This window comes from Oncorhynchus masou, chromosome 21 (genome assembly GCF_036934945.1).
Source record: "Oncorhynchus masou masou isolate Uvic2021 chromosome 21, UVic_Omas_1.1, whole genome shotgun sequence".
Taxonomy (NCBI): domain Eukaryota; kingdom Metazoa; phylum Chordata; class Actinopteri; order Salmoniformes; family Salmonidae; genus Oncorhynchus; species Oncorhynchus masou.
This window is the reverse complement of record NC_088232.1, coordinates 54150651-54170947: the sequence shown is the minus strand read 5'-3', so window position 1 is coordinate 54170947 and position 20297 is coordinate 54150651. Positions and strand designations below refer to the sequence as shown.

Sequence of the window (20297 nt, the reverse complement as noted above, 5' to 3'; positions counted from 1 at the left end):
CTCCAATCCAAAATTAAATCTAGAATTGGCTTCCTGTATCGCAACAAAGCATCCTTCACTCATGCTGCCAAACATACCCTTGTAAAACTGACCATCCTACCGATCCTTGACTTCGGTGATGTCATCTATAAAATAGCCTCCAATACTCTACTCAACAAACTGGATGTAGTCTATACAGTGCCATCTGTTTTGTCACCAAAGCCCCAATCACTACCCACCATTGCGACCTGTACGCTCTCGTTGGTTGGCCCTCGCTTTATACTCGTCGCCAAACACACTGGCTACAGGTTATCTACAAGTTTCTGCTAGGTAAAGCCCCACCTTATCTCAGCTCACTGGTCACCATAACAGCACCCACTCGTAGCACGCGCTCCAGTAGGTATATCGCACTGGTCACCCCCAAAGCCAATTCCTCCTTTGGTTGTCTTTTTTTCATGGGCAGCAGTTCTCTGCTGCCCATGACTGGAACGAATTGCAAAAATCTCTGAAGCTGGAGACTCACATCTTCCCTCACTAGCTTTAAGCACCAGCTGTCAGAGCATTTTACAGATCACTGCACCTGTACTTAGCCTATCTGTAAACAGCCCATCTATCTACCTACCTCATCCCCATACTAGTATTTATTTATTTTGCTCCTTTGCACCCCAGTATCTCTACTTGCACATTCATCTTCTGCCGATCTATCAATCCAGTGTTTAATTATTATATTGTAATTACTTCACCACCATGGCCTATTTATTTCCTTAACTTACCTCATTTGCACTCACTGTATATAGACTTTTTGTTTTCTTTTGTTCTACTGTATTATTGACTATATGTTTTGTTTATTCCATGTGTAACTCTGTGTTGTTGTATGTGTCGAATTGCTACGCTTTATCTTGGCCAGGTTGCAATTGCAAATGAGAACTTGTTCTCAACTAGCCTACCTGGTTAAATAAAGGTTAAATAAATTTTAAAAAGCAAGGGGAACAACTACTTCAAGGTCTCAGAGCGAGTGTAGTCACCAATTGAAACGCTATTAGCGCGCACACCCGCTAACTAGCTAGCTATTTCACATCGGTTACACCTTGCTCAAGAGCACATCGGCAGATGTTTCACCTAGTCGGCTCAGGGTTTCAAACCAGCAACCTTTCGGTTACAAGCCCGACAATCTTAACTGGATGTCTAAAGTAGTGCACTATATAGGGAATAGGGTTCCAGTAGTGCACTATATAGGGAATAGGGTTCCAGTAGAGCACTATATAGGGAATAGGGTGCCAGTAGAGCACTATAGGGAATATGCATAGGGAATAGGGTTCCAGTAAAGCACTATATAGGGAATAGGGTGCCAGTAGAGCACTATATAGGGAATAGGGTGCCAGTAGTGCACTATATAGGGAATAGGGTTCCAGTAGAGCACTATATAGGGAATAGGGTTCCAGTAGTGCACTATATAGGGAATAGGGTTCCAGTAAAGCACTATATAGGGAATAGGGTGCCAGTAGAGCACTATATAGGGAATAGGGTTCCAGTAAAGCACTATATAGGGAATAGGGTGCCAGTAGAGCACTTTATAGGGAATAGGGTGCCATTTCGGAATCACACTGTGTTTATATTATAACCTTTAGTTACCAAGAGCACACTTCTCACTCAGGTTACACACTAAGAATCAAAGCTGTATGGATTCATTGTGCACTTTCTTATGTTCAATGCATCTCAGTGTATGTTCAATGCATCTCAGCGTGTGTCCAAAATGGCACCCTATATAAGTCCTGGTCAAATGTTGTGTAGTATAAAAGGAGTAGGGTATCAGTTGACACATCCCTCAGCAATGATAGGAAGCAGAAATAAAACAACACAACAACCTTCCCATGCTAATCCAATGGGTCTTGACCTTGTGACTGTTTGTCCCAGCTTTGAATGACAGCCCAGTCTCATACGGTTGGATATTTTTAGGTTTGTTTTCAGAAGGGGAAATATCTTTTAAAACTAACTTTGAGAAGGGGTTGTTGGGCTTGCTTTGAACCACTGGTTAATTTGGAAATGCTTCAAATCACAGAAGAAGGGGACGAAGTTAGTAAGTAGTTTATATGTTTATTCAAATTTTTGTTCAAAATGTGAAACTCTACCCTTGACCATTCCCATCCCACAACCCTCGGCGGGCTGGCTAGAATGACTTGTAGAGGCGTTGAGCAGTTTTTGTGATGTGATGACATGGGCTGGGTGCTGAATAAACGCACTGAATAGGAAAAACAGCTGACTTCAAGTGCCTTGGAGACAATTTGTGAATATTTTTTTTAACTGGGCGAAAACAGTTTACTTCATAGTAACTGGCTAACGTTACATGATACACGCAATCGTTCTGTTTCGGGTTTTTTTGTCTAAATTACCAGAAAATAACAAGTGTGAAACTATCTAATCAAGTCCCTAACCAGCTAAAATGTACACGCTGCAGATTGGAAGGGCCTCTGGTAGTTTTGGGGGAACTTTGTACGAGTTTCTCACATTGCATTGATGTCTCCTTTTTTTGTTTTGAGTTATGCTTCCAAGAAAGAAACGTGAAGACGAAGCGTCGACACCAGCCGAGGCACATGGAAGATCTGTGAAGGAGACATTACCACCCCTGAAAAGTACGTTGGGTTAAGTAGCTAAATTCGCTAGACAGTTGGTTATCTAGCCAAATTGAAATTGTATTGGTCACATACACATATTTAGCAGATGTCATTGCGGGTGGGTATAATTTGTGGAACATTTCAACAGGAATCTGTTCCAAAACCGTTCGTAAAGTAAGGTTGTCAACAAACAAACGCATACAAAAGTGTCATGATTAATTCCCCTAACATGAGCTAAATAACGACCGAATAGACATCAACTCACCACGTAGTTAATTCTTAATGTTTGTCCATAGGCTCCCAGAGTAAACATGGGGAGTGAGAAACGTAGTTAATTACCCGATGTCTTATTCTGCCGCTATACAATTTTCTATATGCGTTATTTGTTGGAAATCTTGTTTTTGACCCAAGTTTTTTGGGGGGGAACTAATTCCTGTTGGAAAGTAACACACATTATACCCACCAGCGAAATGACTGTGTTCCTATTCTCAGCAGTGCAGAAGTATTACATATATAAATATTAGGATGAGCAATGTCGAAATTGTATAGACTAAAATACACTAACGTTATACATATGAAATGAGTAAAGCAGTAGGTAAACATTATTAAAGTGACCAGTGATTACATGTCTATGTAGATAGTATAGGGCAGCAGCCTCTAAGGTGCAGAGATGAGTCGCCGGGTGGAAGCCGGCTGCTGCTAGCAATGTCTCTTCATAAAAACACTTTATACAATTCACACGTTTTAGGTCATATGACGATACCCAAGCATAACATGTTTGGTAAACTGTATTCTACTATCTAATAGTTATTATGGCTGACTAGCATCTTGCTTGCTAGCATTAGCCAAAGTTGAGATGTAGCTAGTTCTGGTCCGGACTGTTACATGTCCATTGAGCCTTCTCAAAGCCCTGTAGCTCTACATTCATCCATCCATCCATCCATCCATCCATTGTGGATTCTCCCCCTGTAGCTCTACATTCATCCATCCATCCATTGTGGATTCTCCCCCTGTAGCTCTACATTCATCCATCCATTGTGGATTCTTCCCTGTAGCTCTACATTCATCCATCCATTGTGGATCTCCCCCTGTAGCTCTACATTCATCCATCCATTGTGGATCCCCCTGTAGCTCTACATTCATTCATCCATTGTGGATCCCCCCTGTAGCTCTACATTCATCCATCCATTGTGGATTCTCCCCCTGTAGCTCTACATTCATCCATCCATCCATTGTGGATCTCCCCCTGTAGCTGTACATTCATCCATCCATCCATTGTGGATCCCCATTGTGGATTCTCCCCTGTAGCTCTACATTCATCCATCCATCCATTGTGGATTCTCCCCCTGTAGCTCTACATTCATCCATCCATTGTGGATTCTCCCCTGTAGCTCTACATTCATCCATCCATTGTGGATCTCCCCTGTAGCTCTACATTCATCCATCCATTGTGGATCTCCCCTGTAGCTCTACATTCATCCATCCATTGTGGATCCCCCCTGTAGCTCTACATTCATCCATCATTGTGGATCCCCCCCTGTAGCTCTACATTCATCCATCCAATGTGGATCCCCCACCCTGTAGCTCTACATTCATCCATCCATTGTGGATCCCCCCTGTAGCTCTACATTCATCCATCCATCCATTGTGGATCCCCCCTGTAGCTCTACATTCATCCATCCATCCATGTGGATCCCCCACCCTGTAGCTCTACATTCATCCATCCATTGTGGATCCCCCCCTGTAGCTCTACATTCATCCATCCATTGTGGATCCCCCCTGTAGCTCTACATTCATCCATCCATTGTGGACCCCCACCCTGTAGCTCTACATTCATCCATCCATTGTGGATCCCCCCCCCTGTAGCTCTACATTCATCCATCCATTGTGGACCCCCCCCCCTGTAGCTCTACATTCATCCATCCATTGTGGATCCACCCCCCCCTGTAGCTCTACATTCATCCATCCATTGTGGATCCCCCCCCCCCCCTGATTTTGTTATGTGACAGGCTTCAATTTACTTTTGTTACCCACCAATGTAAAGATGTTGCTGGAGTGTTGAATAACCTTGTTGTTTCTCTATGTGCTAAGTGTTCATAGCATACTAGCCGTCTAAATGTCAAAATATGGTTTGTTGTGCTACATGCTAAGTTACCTGTAGAATAGATGTATTCTGAGTCAGTGTAGAGAACATGGACATATTTCTGGAAGGTTGCAATATTTTTCATTAAAATCAATAATCAGATTTGGTGTATTGGTCAGTTATTTTTTATTTATTTAACCAGGTAGGCCAGTTGAGAACAATTTCTCATTTACTATTGCGACCTGGCCAAGATAAAGCAAAGCAGTTCAACACAAACAACGACACAGAGTTACACATGGAGTAAACAAAACATACAGTCAATAATACAGTAGAGGAAAATCTATATACAGTGTGTGCAAATGAGTTAAGATACGGGAGGTAAAGGTAATAAATGGGCCATGGTGGCGAAGTTATTACAATATATTGTAGAATAATTAGTCATCTTTTGGACGATAGTTAGTAGCATCCTTTTGTCTTGACCTACAACTGTTGGTCCTGTTTCAGATCTCATGCCCTCATTCATCCGACATGGACCCACTATCCCCAGACGCCCCGAGGTCCCTCTGCCGGAGCCTGGCTCAGCCTATCCCGTGGGGCCTGTGTTGGCCGGCAACAAGAGCTTCCTACGCTCCCCCCCTGTGCAGAGGTCACCCCACGAGGCGGCTCTGCGGGAACACCATCGGATGTCAGCCCCGTCCTACCTGGACCTGGAAGCCACGAGTACGGAGGCTCCTCACAGTCCTTCCTCACAGAGGTGAACGCCGTGGCTGAGAATGAGGATGCTGGGCTCTACTACCACCCCCTGACTCCGGAGCCTTACTACGACAGCCAGCAGCAGCAGCAGCAGCAGAGACTGCCTCAGCCACACCAGCACCCCACAGCTCCTGACCACTTTCATGAGGGCTATAGATACTATGAACAGAGTGAACATCAAAGCCTACCACCACGACAACACACTCCCCCGGCCCCCAACAGACCGGCAGCAGGTGAAACATAAACCAGTCTTACTCAAGTCAATATCCGTAGTCAAATCAGTGGAATCAACTTTAATATGGACGAGGTGTTCTTATAAGAACTCATTAATTAGATGGAATGGAAGTTCAGTGAACAAACACAAAATGATGGCAAAAGGTTTGGAATTGTCTTTAGAATGTGGTTTTGTTAATGCCATGAAGGTGGTTCCGGTAGGGCTCTACACTTGTGCACTACGAGCCTTGGACAAAAGTAGTGGCCTATCAAATTTTAATAGTCACAGGCACCGAATGTGAAATGCTTATGAGCCCCTAAACAACAATGAAGTACGAATAGAAAATTAGAAGTAACAAGTTATTAAAGAGCAGCAGTAAAATAATAAGAGCGAGACTTTATACCAGGGGGTACCGGTACAATGTGGAGGCTATATACCAGGGGGTACCGGTACAATGTGGAGGCTATATACCAGGGGGTACCGGTACAGTGTGGAGGCTATATACAGGGGGTACCGGTACAGTGTGGAGGCTATATACAGGGGGTACCGGTACAGTGTGGAGGCTATATACAGGGGGTACCGGTACAGTGTGGAGGCTATATACAGGGGGTACCGGTACAGTGTGGAGGCTATATACAGGGGGTACCGGTACAGTGTGGAGGCTATATACAGGGGGTACCGGTACAGTGTGGAGGCTATATACAGGGGGTACCGGTACAGTGTGGAGGCTATATACAGGGGGTACCGGTACAGTGTGGAGGCTATATACAGGGGGTACCGGTACAGTGTGGAGGCTATATACAGGGGGTACCGGTACAGTGTGGAGGCTATATACCAGGGGGTACCGGTACAGTGTGGAGGCTATATACCAGGGGGTACCGGTACAGTGTGGAGGCTATATACCAGGGGGTACCGGTACAGTGTGGAGGCTATATACCAGGGGGTACCGGTACAGTGTGGAGGCTATATACCAGGGGGTACCGGTACAATGTGGAGGCTATATACCAGGGGGTACCGGTACAATGTGGAGGCTATATACCAGGGGGTACCGGTACAATGTGGAGGCTATATACAGGGGGTACCGGTACAATGTGGAGGCTATATACAGGGGGTACCGGTACAGAGTCAATGTGGAGGCTATATACAGGGTATTACGGTACAGAGTCAATGTGGAGGCTATATACAGGGGGTACCGGTACAGAGTCAATGTGGAGACTATATACAGGGTGTTACGGTACAGAGTCAATGTGGAGGCTATATACAGGGGGTACCGGTACAGAGTCAATGTGGAGGCTATATACAGGGGGTACCGGTACAGAGTCAATGTGCGGGGTCACCGGTTCGTCGAGGTAATTGAGGTAATATGTACATGTAGGTAGAGTTGGGGCTTTTATAGGTAAAACGTGGTGCCAATAGGGAGGTAGCCTTGCTTATTGGATGTGGTGACTAGGCTACATATCCACGGGTTCATTCCTGGACTGCTGCTCCTCGGTATGAGTATGAAATGCGTTGGCTATAGTTTAACCAGTTGAACTTCTCTTCGGAACCGGAGTTAAAAGGTGTTTGTTGCTACCCTGTTTCCGGCTACTCGACTAACAGATCCTTGTTTTTAGTTTGGATAGAGCCTTAGGCGAAAGGGGTGGTGCCGGTTCAATCCACCTCACTGTTTGTGTCTTCAAAAACAGTCTCGCTACAAACTAGTTATTGGAAGATGGGAGTGGGACTGCCTCAAGTCACATGACTAAATCCCCAGACTGGTTCATGTCATCTGTTGCCTTTTGCCTGTCTTCTGTGTTAAACACATGACATTATACACATGTTACTTCAATAGACTCTACAATGTGAGTCTTGATGTGAATTCCCACTGGTGCATCAGGAGGGATGTTGGTGGTGTTTTCAGTGTTGAGAACATGGACACATTTCTGCTAGAGCTGCCCTGGCCCTGCTAGAGCTGCCCTGGCCCTGCTAGAGCTGCCCTGGCCCTGCTAGAGCTGCCCTGGCCCTGCTAGAGCTGCCCTGCCCTAGAGCTGCCCTGCTAGAGCTGCCCTGGCCCTGCTAGAGCTGCCCTGGCCCTGCTGCCCTGCTAGAGCTGCCCTGCCCTAGAGCTGCCCTGGCCCTGCTAGAGCTGCCCTACTAGAGCTGCCCTGGCACTACTACTAGAGCTGCCCTGGTCCTGCTAGAGCTGCCCTGGTCCTCCTAGAGCTGCCCTGGTCCTACTAGAGCTGCCCTGGTCCTGTAAGTGCTGTTATTGTGAAGTGGAAACCTCTAGGAGTAATGACTCGGCCTCGAAGTGGTAGGTCACCCATGCTCACAGTACGAGACCGCTGCGCGCTAAAGAGTGTGAAAATCGTCTGTCCTCGGTTGCAACATTCACTATCGAGTTCCAAACTGCCTCTGGAAGCAACGTCAGCACAAGAACTGTTTGTCAGGAGCTTCATGAAATGGGTTTCCATGGCCGACCAGCCGCCCACAAGCCTCAGATCACCATGCGCAATGCCAAGCGTCAGCTGGAGTGTTGGAAAGCTCGCCGACATTGGACTTTGGAGCAGTGGAAATGGGTTCTCTGGAGTGATGAATCACGCTTCAACATCTTGGCAGTCCCACGGACAAATCTGGGTTTGGCGGATGCCAGGAAAACGCTACCTGCCCGACTGCATAGTGGCAACTGTAAAGTTTGGTGGAGGAGGAATAATTGTCTGGGGTTGTTTTCATGGTTCGGGCCCCTTAGATCCAGAGAACACTACAGCTTAAAATGACATTCTAGAAGATTCTGTGCTTTCAACTTTGTGGCAACAGTTTGGGAAAGGTCATGTTGGAACAGGAAATGACAAGACCTCCCACGTGCACAAAGCGAGGTCCGTATAGAAATGGTTTGTCGAGATCGGTGTGGGAAAAACTTGACTGGCCTGCACAGAGCCCTGACCTCAACCTCCATCGAGCACCTTTTGGGATGGCTCTGGGATGAAATGACTTAAATGTAAATGTAAATGAATCGAACGCCAACTGCAAGCCAAGTGTCCACATACTTTTGATAATGTATAAGTACTGTGGTGGGCCAACGTGGGCTTTTGGCCTATGCTTCCAACAACCCAATGTGTTTTTATTGTGTGGAAAGGCGTGCACACTTCAGGAGAAGGGACCGATGCTCCGGTTGAATTTGAGCTCAGATTTCTGCCCCCGCTTTCCTGTCCGTTTTCAGTACATGTACTCTCCCATTTCCTACCATTCATCAAGAGAGGTGGGTCACACATCGCCGCGTGTCAGAGAGGGAGTAGTACATCTAGAGCCGTGTTGTTAAAAAGGGATCAGCAGCAACGCTCTGTTTCAGTGTTTGTACAGTCGGTGTGTCAGAATGTCTCTTTTGTGAAATGGGAGTGGATGTGTGTCCTCCTGTAAATGGGCGCTGTCCCCAGAGGACGTGTGTCCTCCTGTAAATGGGCGCTGTCCCCAGAGGATGTGTGTCCTCCTGTAAATGGGCGCTGTCCCCAGAGGATGTGTGTCCTCCTGTAAATGGACGCTGTCCCCAGAGGACGTGTGTCCTCCTGTAAATGGGCGCTGTCCCCAGAGGACGTGTGTCCTCCTGTAAATGGGCGCTGTCCCCAGAGGACGTGTGTCCTCCTCTGTAAATGGGCGCTGTCCCCAGAGGACGTGTGTCCTCCTCTGTAAATGGACGCTGTCCCCAGAGGACGTGTGTCCTCCTCTGTAGATGGGCGCTGTCCCCAGAGGACGTGTGTCCTCCTGTAAATGGACGCTGTCCCCAGAGGACGTGTGTCCTCCTCTGTAAATGGACGCTGTCCCCAGAGGATGTGTGTCCTCCTGTAAATGGGCGCTGTCCCCAGAGGATCCTCCTGTAAATGGACGCTGTCCCCAGAGGACGTGTGTCCTCCTCGCTGTCCCCAGAGGACGTGTGTCCTCCTGTAAATGGACGCTGTCCCCAGAGGACGTGTGTCCTCCTCTGTAAATGGACGCTGTCCCCAGAGGACGTGTGTCCTCCTCTGTAAATGGGCGCTGTCCCCAGAGGACGTGTGTCCTCCTCTGTAAATGGGCGCTGTCCCCAGAGGACGCCTCCTGTAAATGGACGCTGTCCCCAGAGGACGTGTGTCCTCCTCTGTAAATGGACGCTGTCCCCAGAGGACGTGTGTCCTCCTCTGTAAATGGACGCTGTCCCCAGAGGACGTGTGTCCTCCTCTGTAAATGGGCGCTGTCCCCAGAGGACGTGTGTCCTCCTGTAAATGGGCGCTGTCCCCAGAGGACGTGTGTCCTCCTCTGTAAATGGACGCTGTCCCCAGAGGACGTGTGTCCTCCTCTGTAAATGGACGCTGTCCCCAGAGGACGTGTGTCCTCCTCTGTAAATGGACGCACTCCCCAGAGGACGTGTGTCCTCCTCTGTAAATGGACGCACTCCCCAGAGGACGTGTGTCCTCCTCTGTAAATGGACGCTGTCCCCAGAGGACGTGTGTCCTCCTGTAAATGGGCGCTGTCCCCAGAGGACGTGTGTCCTCCTCTGTAAATGGACGCTGTCCCCAGAGGACGTGTGTCGTCCTGTAAATGGACGCTGTCCCCAGAGGACGTGTGTCCTCCAGGAAGATGGATGCTGTCCCCAGAGGACGTGTGTCCTCCTCTGTAAATGGACGCTGTCCCCAGAGGACGTGTGTCCTCCTGTAGATGGACGCTGTCCCCAGAGGACGTGTGTCCTCCTCTGTAAATGGTGGCTGTCCCCAGAGGACGTGTTTCCTCAGAGGCATAGTGTATATAATAGCAAAGAATAGTCTAGAACAGACATGCAGACACCCTAGATGAGAGGCTGACCGCAGCACCGGGTCAGGTATGGGTCAGGCAATGAGAGTTGGCTATAGCCGTACCAGGGCCCGGCAGCAGGGTTTACTACAGGACGGTACCAGGGCCCGGCAGCAGGGTTTACTACAGGACGGTACCAGGGACCAGCAGCAGGGTTTACTACAGGACGGTACCAGGGCCCGGCAGCAGGTTTTACTACAGGACGGTACCAGGGACCAGCAGGGTTTACTACAGGACGGTACCAGGGACCAGCAGCAGGGTTTACTACAGGACGGTACCAGGGCCCGGCAGCAGGTTTTACTACAGGACGGTACCATGGCCCAGCATGGTTTACTACAGAACGGTACCAGGGCCCAGCAGGGTTTTACTACAGAACGGTACCAGGGCCCGGCAGCAGGGTTTACTACAGGACGGTACCAGGGCCCGGCAGCAGGGTTTACTACAGGACGGTACCAGGGCCCAGCAGGGTTTACTACAGGACGGTACCAGGGCCCAGCAGGGTTTACTACAGGACGGTACCAGGGCCCAGCAGGGTTTACTACAGGACGGTACCAGGGGCCCAGCAGGGTTTACTACAGGACGATACCAGGGACCGGCAGCAGGGTTTACTACAGGACGGTACCAGGGCCCGGCAGCAGGTTTTACTACAGGACGGTACCAGGGACCAGCAGGGTTTACTACAGGACGGTACCAGGGCCCGGCAGGTTTTACTACAGGACGGTACCATGGCCCAGCATGGGTTTACTACAGAACGGTACCAGGGCCCGGCAGCAGGGTTTACTACAGGACGGTACCAGGGCCCGGCAGCAGGGTTTACTACAGGATGGTACCAGGGCCCGGCAGCAGGGTTTACTACAGGACGGTACCAGGGCCCAGCAGGGTTTACTACAGGACGGTACAAGGGGCCCAGCAGGGTTTACTACAGGACGGTACCAGGGCCCGGCAGCAGGGTTTTACTACAGGGTCGGTACCAGGGCCCGGCAGCAGGGTTTACTACAGGACGGTACCAGGGCCCGGCAGCAGGGTTTACTACAGGACGGTACCAGGGACCGGCAGCAGGGTTTACTACAGGACGGTACCAGGGCCCGGCAGCAGGGTTTACTACAGGACGGTACCAGGGACCGGCAGCAGGGTTTACTACAGGACGGTACCAGGGCCCGGCAGGGTTTACTACAGGACGGTACCAGGGCCCGGCAGCAGGGTTTACTACAGGACGGTACCAGGGCCCGGCAGCAGGGTTTACTACAGGACGGTACCAGGGCCCGGCAGCAGGGTTTACTACAGGACGGTACCAGGGACCGGCAGCAGGGTTTACTACAGGACGGTACCAGGGACCAGCAGGGTTTACTACAGGACGGTACCAGGGACCGGCAGCAGGGTTTACTACAGGATGGTACCAGGGCCCGGCAGCAGGTTTTAATACAGGACGGTACCAGGGCCCGGCAGCTTGAAGGTTTAGTTTTTTTATATATATATTTTTTTTAATACATTTTAAATTTTACCCCCTTTTCTCCTCACAGCGGCATCCAACCCGGGAGCCGGCACCAATGTGGGAGGAAACACCGTGCACCTGGCAACCTTGGTACCAGGGCCCGGCAGCACAGGGTTTACGATGATACAATGACATCCCTACCGACCAAACCCTACCTAACCCGGACGACGCTGGGCCAATTTACGTGGCCCCGGTTGCGGCCGGCTGCGACAGGCCTGGGCGCGAACCCAGAGTCTCTGGTGGCACAGCTAGGCTGCGATGCAGTGCCCTAGACCACTGTGCCACCCGGGAGGCCAGGTTTAGGGTTTTTAAGGGTTTGTCCCAAGGGCACCCTATTCCCCATAGGGTTCTTGTCAAAAGTAGTGCACTACATGGGGAATATGGTGTCATTTGGGACTCAACCATTTGTTTGACCAGCCAGCCATCCTCTGAAGGTTTAAGGTATCTAACTCCTCCCCTCAGGTATCGGTCGAATGCAGTCCAAGTCTCTGGGGAACCTGTCCAGTCTGAGCTAGAGGACCTCTCCCTGCCCCGTGGTTGGACGGTAGACTGGGACCATCCGAGGCAGGAAGTACTACATCGACACAACACCAACACCACCCACTGGTCCCACCCCCTGGAGAGAGGGTCTGCCCCCTGGCTGGGAGAAGGTGGAGTCAGCCGTTTGGACCCTACTACGGGACCACGTCAACAAGAGGGCTCAGTATAGACACCCCTGTGCTCCTAGGGAAACTGTAGAGACAGAGATATTCCACCCCTGTGCTCCTAGGTAAACTGTAGACAGAGATACCCACCCCTGTGCTCCTAGGTAAACTGTAGACAGAGATACTCCACCCCTGTGCTCCTAGGTAAACTGTAGACAGAGATACTCCACCCCTGTGCTCCTAGGTAAACTGTAGACAGAGATACTCCACCCCTGTGCTCCTAGGTAAACTGTAGACAGAGATACTCCACCCCTGTGCTCCTAGGTAAACTGTAGACAGAGATACTCCACCCCTGTGCTCCTAGGTAAACTGTAGACAGAGATACTCCACCCTGTGCTCCTAGGTAAACTGTAGACAGAGATACTCCACCCCTGTGCTCCTAGGTAAACTGTAGAGACAGAGATACTCCACCCCTGTGCTCCTAGGTAAACTGTAGAGACAGAGACCTCCACCCCTGTGCTCCTAGGTAAACTGTAGAGACAGAGATACCCCACCCCTGTGCTCCTAGGTAAACTGTAGAGACAGAGATACTCCACCCCTGTGCTCCTAGGTAAACTGTAGAGACAGAGATACTCCACCCCTGTGCTCCTAGGTAAACTGTAGAGACAGATACTCCACCCCTGTGCTCCTAGGTAAACTGTAGAGACAGAGATACTCCGCCCCTGTGCCTGTAGACAGAGATACTCCACCCCTGTGCTCCTAGGTAAACTGTAGAGACAGATACCCACCCCTGTGCCCTAGGTAAACTGTAGACAGATACTCCACCCCTGTGCTCCTAGGTAAACTGTAGAGACAGATACCCACCCCTGTGCCCTAGGTAAACTGTAGAGACAGAGATTTGCTCCTAGGTAAACTGTAGAGACAGAGATACTCCACCCCTGTGCTCCTAGGTAAACTGTAGAGACAGAGATACTCCACCCCTGTGCTCCTAGGTAAACTGTAGAGACAGATACTCCACCCCTGTGCCCTAGGTAAACTGTAGAGACAGAGATTTGTGCCTGTAGACAGAGATACTCCACCCCTGTGCTCCTAGGTAAACTGTAGAGACAGATACTCCACCCCTGTGCTCCTAGGTAAACTGTAGAGACAGAGATACTCCACCCCTGTGCTCCTAGGTAAACTGTAGACAGAGATACTCCACCCCTGTGCTCCTAGGTAAACTGTAGACAGAGATACTCCACCCCTGTGCTCCTAGGTAAACTGTAGACAGAGATACTCCACCCCTGTGCTCCTAGGTAAACTGTAGACAGAGATACTCCACCCCTGTGCTCCTAGGTAAACTGTAGAGACAGATACTCCACCCCTGTGCTCCTAGGTAAACTGTAGAGACAGAGATACCCACCCCTGTGCTCCTAGGTAAACTGTAGAGACAGAGATACTCCACCCCTGTGCTCCTAGGTAAACTGTAGAGACAGAGATACCCCACCCCTGTGCTCCTAGGTAAACTGTAGAGACAGAGATACTCCACCCCTGTGCTCCTAGGTAAACTGTAGAGACAGAGATACTCCACCCCTGTGCTCCTAGGTAAACTGTAGAGACAGATACTCCACCCCTGTGCTCCTAGGTAAACTGTAGAGACAGAGATACTCCGTGCCTGTAGACAGAGATACTCCACCCCTGTGCTCCTAGGTAAACTGTAGAGACAGATACTCCACCCCTGTGCTCCTAGGTAAACTGTAGACAGATACTCCACCCCTGTGCTCCTAGGTAAACTGTAGAGACAGATACTCCACCCCTGTGCTCCTAGGTAAACTGTAGAGACAGAGATACTCCACCCCTGTGCTCCTAGGTAAACTGTAGAGACAGAGATACTCCACCCCTGTGCTCCTAGGTAAACTGTGAGACAGAGATACCCCACCCCTGTGCTCCTAGGTAAACTGTAGAGACAGAGATACTACCCCTGTGCTCCTAGGTAAACTGTAGAGACAGAGATACTCCACCCCTGTGCTTGAGACAGATCCCACCCCTGTGCTCCTAGGTAAACTGTAGAGACAGAGATACTCCGCCCCTGTGCCTGTAGACAGAGATACTCCACCCCTGGCTCCTAAAACTGTAGAGACAGATACTCCACCCCTGTGCTCCTAGGTAAACTGTAGAGACAGAGATTTGTGCTCCTAGGTAAACTGACAGAGATACTCCACCCCTGTGCTCCTAGGTAAACTGTAGAGACAGAGATACTCCACCCCTGTGCTCCTAGGTAAACTGTAGACAGAGATACAGTGCTCCTAGGTAAACTAGAGACAGAGATACCCCACCCCTGTGCTCCTAGGTAAACTGTAGACAGAGATACTCCACCCCTGTGCTCCTAGGTAAACTGTAGAGACAGAGATACCTCCTAGGTAAACTGGAACTCCACCCCTGTGCTCCTAGGTAAACTGTAGAGACTATGTGCTCCTAGGTAAACTGTAGAGACAGAGATACTCCACCCCTGTGCTCCTAGGTAAACTGTAGAGACAGAGATACCACCCCTGTGCTCCTAGGTAAACTGTAGAGACAGAGATACTCCACCCCTGTGCTCCTAGGTAAACTGTAGAGACAGAGATACCCACCCCTGTGCTCCTAGGTAAACTGTAGAGACAGATACTCCACCCCTGTGCTCCTAGGTAAACTGTAGAGACAGAGATACTCCGCCCTGTGCCTGTAGACAGAGATACTCCACCCCTGTGCTCCTAGGTAAACTGTAGAGACAGATACTCCACCCCTGTGCTCCTAGGTAAACTATAGACAGATACTCCACCCCTGTGCTCCTAGGTAAACTGTAGAGACAGAGATACTCCACCCCTGTGCTCCTAGGTAAACTGTAGACAGAGATACTCCACCCCTGTGCTCCTAGGTAAACTGTAGACAGAGATACTCCACCCCTGTGCTCCTAGGTAAACTGTAGAGACAGAGATACTCCACCCCTGTGCTCCTAGGTAAACTGTAGACAGAGATACTCCACCCCTGTGCTCCTAGGTAAACTGTAGAGACAGAGATACTCCACCCCTGTGCTCCTAGGTAAACTGTAGACAGAGATACTCCACCCCTGTGCTCCTAGGTAAACTGTAGACAGAGATACTCCACCCCTGTGCTCCTAGGTAAACTGTAGAGACAGAGATACTCCACCCTGTGCTCCTAGGTAAACTGTAGAGACAGAGATACTCCACCCCTGTGCTCCTAGGTAAACTGTAGAGACAGAGATACTCCACCCCTGTGCTCCTAGGTAAACTGTAGAGACAGAGATACTCCACCCCTGTGCTCCTAGGTAAACTGTAGAGACAGAGATACTCCACCCCTGTGCTCCTAGGTAAACTGTAGAGACAGAGATACTCCACCCCTGTGCTCCTAGGTAAACTGTAGAGACAGAGATACTCCACCACTGTGCTCCTAGGTAAACTTTTAGAGAGAGATACACCACCACTGTGCTCCTACAGAGAGATACACACACACACACACACACACACACAGTGTAAGATGAAGTTGCCCTTTAACTCTGATCTTGGGTCAGTTATTCACTAATGGTTAGGATTGGAGCAGGGGACACCTATCCTAGATCTGTGCCTAAGGGAAACTCACCCACATTTTGGTATTCAGTCTTTTTAAAAAGTGAGAATTTTGTTCAGTCGAATAACTTTATTCTGATATAGTAACTTGACTCCTAGCCTCTGCCAATACTACGCTGAACCAAAATATAAACGTGACATGTTGGTTTCATGAGATGAAATAAAAGATTTCAGAAATGTTCAATACGCACACAAAAAATATAAACAAACAAATTTGTTTACATCCCTGTTAGTGAGCATTTCTCATTTGCCAAGATATGCCACACCTGTCAAGTATAGAAGCTGATTAAACAGTATGATCATTTACACAGGGGAACCTTGTGCTGGGGACAAAAGGCCACTCTAAAATGTGCTGTTTTGTCACACAACACCATGCCAAAGATGTCTTAAGTTTTGAGGGAGAGCGCAATTGGCATGCTGACTGCAGGAATGTCCACCAGAGCTGTTAAGCCCCATTAGGGAATTTTGTAGTACGTCCAACTGGCTTCACAACCACAGACCGGCGTGTAACCACGCCAACCCAGGACCTCTACATCCGGCTTTTTCATCTACGGTCTGAGACCAGCCACCCGGACAGCTGATGAAACTGTGGGTTTTGCACAACCGAAGAATTTCTGCACAAACTGTCAGAAACCGTCTCAGGGAAGCTCCTGTGCGTGCTATGTCTTCCACTAGATGTCAACAGTCTTTAGAAACTTGTTTGAGGATTCTACTGTGAAGTGGGACCGAATGAGACCGGAATGAGTCAGATATCTGTCAGAAACCGTCTCAGGGAAGCTCCTCTGCGTGCTCGTCGTCCTCACCAGGGTCTTGACCCGACTGTAGTTCTGCATTGTAACTGACTTCAGTGAGAAAATGCTCACATTTGATGGCCATTGACCTCGCTGGAGAAGTGTCCTCTTTATGGATGAATCCACGTTTCAACAGTACCGGGCAGATGACAGACAGAGTGTATGGTGTTGTGTGGGTGAGCGGTTTGCTGATGTCAATGTTGTGAACAGAGTGCCCCATGGTGAGGTTATGGTATGGGGCAGGCATAAGCTACATCATTTTTTTTATATCAGTGACCAACAGATTCATATCTGTATTCCCAGTCATGTTTAATCCTTAGATTAAAGGGCCTAATGAATTTATTTCAATAGCCTGATTTACTGAACTGAAACTCAGTCAGACTTTTCTTCATTGTAACCCTCCTTCTATTCCAGTGTTCCTCACTATGACCAGCCCACTCCGGTTGTACACTGACAGTCCGTGAATTTGTAGTCCCTTTAAAAACAAAGAAGGGAATACATTTAAAAAATATATATAATTCTATTATTTGTACTTTTCCATTTCCAGCGTGCTCCAATATGACCAGCCCCCTCCCGTTGTATACCGGCCTCGCCCAGCCGAGCGGGACCATCCGGTACTGGTACCAGCCAACCCCTACCACACGGCAGAGATCCCTGACTGGCTACAGGTGTATGCCCGCGCCCCACTCAAGTGAGTAGGCCGTACCTGGCATTTCTCACATATACTGGCTCATAACTTCAGAGGTTTGATTGATTTGAAAAATAATGTAATAATATAAAAAATGAAAATAATGAACGGTATTGGAGACGGTGTTGCATTTTTAAATTAAAATGGACCTTTATTTAACCTTTATTTAACTACGCAAGTCAGTTAAGAACAAATTCTTATTTTCAATGACGGCCTAGGAACAGTGGGTTAACTGCCTGTTCAGGGGCAGAACGACAGATTTTGTACCTTGTCAGCTCGGGATTTGAACTTGCAACCTTTCGGTTACTAGTCCAACGCTCTAACCACTAGGCTACCCTGCCTCCTCTACACTCTAACCACTAGGCTACCCTGCCGCCTCTACACTCTAACCACCAGGCTACCTGCCGCCTCTACACTCTAACCACTAGGCTACCCTACCTCCTCTACACTCTAACCACTAGGCTACCCTACCTCCTCTACACTCTAACCACTAGGCTACCCTGCCGCCTCTACACTCCAACCACTAGGCTACCCTGCCGCCTCTACACTCTAACCACTAGGCTACCCTGCCTCCTCTACACTCTAACCACTAGGCTACCCTGCCTCCTCTACATTCTAACCACTAGGCTACCCTGCCTCCTCTACACTCTAACCACTAGGCTACCCTGCCTCCTCTACACTCTAACCACTAGGCTACCCTGCCGCCTCTACACTCTAACCACTAGGCCACCCTGCCTCCTCTCCACTCTAACCACTAGGCTACCCTGCCGCCTCTCCACTCTCACCACTAGGCCACCCTGCCGCCTCTCCACTCTAACCACTAGGCCACCCTGCCTCCTCTACACTCTAACCACTAGTCCACCGTGCCGCCTCAACACTCTAACCACTAGGCCACCCTGCCGCCTCTACACTCTAACCACTAGGCCACCCTGCCGCCTCTACACTCTAACCACTAGGCCACCCTGCCGCCTCTACACTCTAACCACTAGGCCACCCTGCCTCCTCTACACTCTAACCACTAGGCCACCCTGCCTCCTCTACACTCTAACCACTAGGCCACCCTGCCTCCTCTACACTCTAACCACTAGGCCACCCTGCCTCCTCTACACTCTAACCACTAGGCCACCCTGCCTCCTCTACACTCTAACCACTAGGCCACCCTGCCTCCTCTACACTCTAACCACTAGGCCACCCTGCCTCCTCTACACTCTAACCACTAGGCCACCCTGCCTCCTCTACACTCTAACCACTAGGCCACCCTGCCTCCTCTACACTCTGACCACTAGGCTACCCTGCCGCCTCTACACTCTGACCACTAGGCTACCCTGCCTCCTCTACACTCTGACCACTAGGCTACCCTGCCTCCTCTACACTCTGACCACTAGGCTACCCTGCCTCCTCTACACTCTGACCACTAGGCTACCCTGCCTCCTCTCCACTCTGACCACTAGGCTACCCTGCCTCCTCTACACTCTAACCACTAGGCTACCCTGCCTCCTCTACACTCTAACCACTAGGCTACCCTGCCTCCTCTCCACTCTAACCACTAGGCTACCCTGCCTCCTCTACACTCTAACCACTAGGCTACCCTGCCTCCTCTACACTCTAACCACTAGGCCACCCTGCCGCCCCTTATTAACGGTATAATAAGTGAATTGTTTCACCTCAGCCAAGATGCTTCGGTGTAACCTGCTAAAATAGTTTACAGATCTAAAGTATTTTGTTATCTACACTAGCTCTGTCGTGTCTCCAGTTTTTATATTTTACCATTGTGACATGCAGCCATGTTTGGTTGTAAAATAAACAAATCTGTCTTTCCTTTCTGCTCCAGGTATGACCACTTCCTGAAGTGGGCGCTGTTCCAGCTGGTGGATCTGGACACATACCAGGGCATGTTGAAGCTGCTCTTCATGAAGGAACTGGAGCGCATCGTCAAGTCCTACGAGGCCTACCGTCAGGCCCTGCTGTCTGAGGTGGACCAAAGGAAACCGCGGTAACAGTGGTACACTCAGGGGCCCAGCAGCACTCTGGGCCCAGGAGCACTCGGGCCCAGGAGCAGCCGGACAATAACTTCACAGGGAAGTAGGCCCTATTCACTAGGAAGCAAACAAGACAAAATGATGATGATGGTGGTGGTGGTGGGGGGGGGGTGGTTCCAGGAGCAGCCAGAGCACTCGGGGCCCAGGAGCAGCCAGAGCACTCGGGGCCCAGGAGCAGCTCAATAACTTCACAGGGAAGTAGGCCCTATTCACTAGGAAGCAAACAAGACAAATTGATGGTGGTGGGGGGGGGGGGTGTACACTAACCAATATGACCCTGAACTGACTGGACAGAGGAATGGAGCCTGTGCATAGCTGGACCTGGGACTTCAACTGTTCTCTTCCTACATTGTTCCTATGAAGTTCTCCCCCTGAAGCTGCTACAGGACAGAGCTCCACCCGTCTGAGGTTTCTACAACAAGGAAGTCCGCCCCTTTAGAGGTTTCCGCCCTGCCCCAGTAGGTCAGGGTTCATCTCCCCATGGACCTCCCGGTTGCGGACGGCTGCGACAGAGCCTGGGAGAGCACCCAGAGTCTCTGGTGGCACAGCTAGCGCTGCGATGCAGTGCCCTAGACCACTGTGCCACCAGGGAGGCCAGGTTTA

General features: G+C 49.8%; 1 pseudogene; it reads left to right on the top strand.

The window, feature by feature from the left end:
- The first annotated feature begins 1987 nt into the window (after positions 1-1987).
- Positions 1988-19880, top strand: LOC135507543 (protein salvador homolog 1-like; annotated as a pseudogene).
- The last annotated feature ends 417 nt before the right edge of the window (positions 19881-20297 follow it).